The following is a 3,675-nucleotide window of genomic DNA, read 5'->3' as shown; positions in this document are numbered from 1 at the left end:
AGGACCTCTGAGGGCTGAAAGAAGGTGCAAGCCTCCCTCCCCTGCACCCTCAGGATAGTCACAGTGGAAATTACTCAGCACTTGTTAGAATCAAGTGACCTATGTTAGTTATGGGCTCAGCAGGTTAAGGAATAGCCAGGGATCTCCTGACACCTGCCTCTTTTCTAGGAAGGGCTGCTCGTACTCCGCATGGTTCATATCATCTGATCTATGGGGTAATGGGAACATCTCTGCCCTCCCCTCCTGATCCCTGACTAGGACTTGGGGACAAACAAAGGAGACACCATCCCCAGCACAGCCTTACGTTGAGCCCAGTGCATCCTGGGAGAGGATTCTGGGAGTTTGATTATTGCTGGGCGATTGCTATCATTGCCATGCAGTGCAGACACAGTCACTGGAGCTCATAGTAATGTACATCTCCAGTGTTTCTTGTGGCTTTGGTTTAAGGAGTCCCAATCCCCTTGGTCCTAACATGGATTAAAGGAACTGAAACACTCTCAGGGGTTAGCAGCTGACCAAGCCTTGCAGACTCAGTTGAAATTTCTGGCTAGACAGCAATCTGATCTCCAAGAAGAAGCTCCCCATCTGAACACCCAGGTTACCCATCATTCATGGATCTATGGAACTCAGAGCTTCAAGCAAACTGAGAGACACCAGTCCAGCATCGCCTCCTGCAAGGTCTGGACAGTCATGCTGGAGAAGATATTTCCCCTCTTGTTATGACTCTTTGATGGAGTGGCAGTGCGGCATCTGTGGATGGCGGCTATTTCCCAGCGGCTGGTGTACAACAGCATAATGGAACTACAGATTTGAAGGGACAGATCCTACTCCTGTTGAAGCCAATGGGAGTTCTGCCGCTCACTTTAGTGAAAGAAGCATCTGCCCCAAACTATTCTGAAGAGGGAAAAGCACCAATATAAAGGCTTAACCATTCGTATTGGTCATCCCCTTGTCTTACTGGCTCAGTCATTAATAATCGATCTAACAACACTTTTTTTTGCAGCACTCTTCAACTTCAACGCATGCTAATCCATCATCTACTCCTCCCAACACCCCTCTGAGGCAGGTAAATAAATTCTCTGCCAGGGCTCCAAGTAGGGCTCTTTCTGCTCCCCAGTTTCTTTCAATAGGTGGGTCTCCTTGAGTGCTAGTGCTCCAGAAAGGTGCTGCCACCATGGCCCTGGAAAGAGGCATCTGGATGGATTTCTTCAAGAAAGCCCAGTCTGCCCATTGCAAAAGGAAAGCCAAATACTCTGGGATATTGTTCAGAGTAGTTAGCCCAAGGGAAAATACATGTGGAGGAAGCTGCCATTACCTCTGTGTGGAAGGCTCCCAGGAACCAGAGGGTTGTGTAAGATAAAGCTGCATCATACCTTGCATGCTCAATCTCCCATGGTGTTGAATGTCTCTCAGAGAACTGACCACAGTGAGCACCCTTCCTTCAGTCGATCATCTCCCCTTTCTGTGCTGTTTCTGGTACAAGCTTTGCAGCTGAGTTCCAGAATAAGAGATGCTCCCCATAAACACAGAAACTGAAAAAAAGAGCAAAAGAGGCCTCCTGAGTGGTCTTTTCAGCAACCAGCTGTCTCATGGTCCCATCTAGCTCACAGTAGCTGTGGTGAAAGCTCCCTTCTCATGGGCCCATAAGCTTAATACCCTCAGTCAATAGCCTGTTCTGTTGGGCCAATTGTTTCTTCTGCCCTGTTGAGTGGCATTCCAGCACCATCAAGCAAGGTGGTGGAGTCATCTGCAGTTGTCCTGTGCTTTTCCATAGGCTAAACAGTCAGTAGGTGCACATGACACATGTGAAGCTATGTGATTTCACTGCTGGGGCCACCTGATTAATTCTTAAATGAAGAAAATTGCAAGTGAAGTGTAATACCAACAAAAGGTGATCGATTGACAGCCCCTGCGACCATAGCTTTCTGTTTCTCCATAGAATAGCGTGGAAAGCCTCAACTCCAAACTTGCTTCCTTTCCGCAAAGATTCTGAGGACTGACCATGTCTGGCCACTAAACTCTTCTCTCATCCTAAAATGCCTCAGTGCCTGACTCATCACAATATTGCTCTCCAAGTCAGAGGTTGAGGCATAGTAGGATAAGAGGACAGTGTAGCAGCTGTATCTGGTCAGTCCTTGGCCTCTCTTCAGATGAGGAGCCAATTAATGCCACTTATGGTGGTGGTAACTTTTCAATCATAGAATATCAGGGTTGGAAGGGACCTCAGGAAGTCATCTAGTCCATCCCTCTGCTCAAAGCAGAACCAATTCCCAACTAAATCATACCAGCCAGAGCTTTGTCAAGCCTGACCTTAAAAACCTCTAGGGAAGGCGATTCCACCACCTCCCTATGTAGACCCCTGTCAACTGGGAACTAGACTGAGATCCACCAGTAGATTTCACATGTGCCACCAACTCAACCATAAGTGGCAGAGGCTGGAAGGATAATTGATAGGGTGTTGGTGGCTCATCAGTCAGGGACAATCCCATGATGGGGAATTTGGAAGTCCCAAAATGAGAAGAACATAGTCATGCATAGACCATCCTTCTCTGGTGTCTAGGTGTCTTTAGGGTATGTATTCATGTAGTGCTCTGCAAATTCTTCCTGACCCCTCTCAGGGCAGAGACTTGCAGACAAGAAGAACATTGCTGGGTGGGGGAGGTTTCCTGTAACCGGATAGCCCAATACTTCCCCTATGGCAAGCCCTCAGGGTAAGACACCTGCAGTGAAAATGCCACATTGAGAAGAAGTTGTCTGTTGTGTGACTCAGACAGCAGGGGAAACAAAGCTGAATTCTCACTGGAAGGAGTAAAGCTCATTACTTGCATTACTTTAGTCGATTTTAGCAGCTTTGGCCAGATCAGTGATCAAGGATTGTTACAAAGTGAGAGGGGCAGGAAAGGTGACTGCCAGAGTTGCTTGGTTCACCAGAAAATGTAGGGCACTGGTGGGCCATGCCAAGAGCAGTTTCTCCTTCCACTCACTGTAAGCTGGGTGGATTAATGAATAATGCTTGGCTCTGGGTAATCCAGCCCCTACAGGTGATGGAGCAATGAGTCTGAGTCAGAGCAGTGAGCAGCACAGCTGATTGCGACCTGTCGCAGGACCTGGGAGCAGAGTGGATTGGCAAAGAGTCCGTGGCAGAACAGGGAAATGGAACCCAGGAGTCCTGAATCCCCTTCCCCTGTTCTAATTATCAGTCAACACAGCCCTCATTCTGTGGGTTAATATAGGCATACAATAGGAGGCAAGAAGAAGGGGAAAGTACGATACTTCCTCTGTAGCCTTTCATTGGCAGCAAGTGGGATTTTCTTATATTGACAGCTGTGGACACATCAGCCGCACAGCCCTGCTACTTTCCCAGTTCAGTCCTAAGCAAAGCGATATCGGCTCTGGGTTGCAGGTGACTCGTTTGTCCGAGGCTGCCATGCCTAGGGCTGATATTACAACCCCCCCCCCCCGAGTTTAGATCTGACTCCAGCCTTCTCCAATGTAGGTGTTTGGATCCGTGGTTTTGGTTTGATAGCTGAAGAAATGAGTCAACCATGACATTTGGGGATGTTTAGACTGTACAGTCCAGATCTCCAACTAGTGTATCTCGACACAGCTCCACTTTACCCCAACTGAAGTTTTGGCGTTATGCTTTGATATAGGTTCATCTCTGGTCAAGTCAGG

The 3,675-nt window shown here is 48.0% G+C and overlaps 1 protein-coding gene across 1 annotated transcript in view; it reads left to right on the top strand.

Moving 5' to 3' along the window:
* KCNJ5 (potassium inwardly rectifying channel subfamily J member 5) overlaps positions 1-3,675 on the top strand; it is an 87,929-nt gene that overhangs the window by 21,444 nt on the left and 62,810 nt on the right. The window lies entirely within an intron of this gene.

Source organism: Mauremys mutica, chromosome 22 (genome assembly GCF_020497125.1).
Source record: "Mauremys mutica isolate MM-2020 ecotype Southern chromosome 22, ASM2049712v1, whole genome shotgun sequence".
NCBI classification, from domain to species: domain Eukaryota; kingdom Metazoa; phylum Chordata; order Testudines; family Geoemydidae; genus Mauremys; species Mauremys mutica.
Note: the sequence above shows the minus strand (reverse complement) of the source record. Positions and strands in the feature narration are given on the sequence as shown.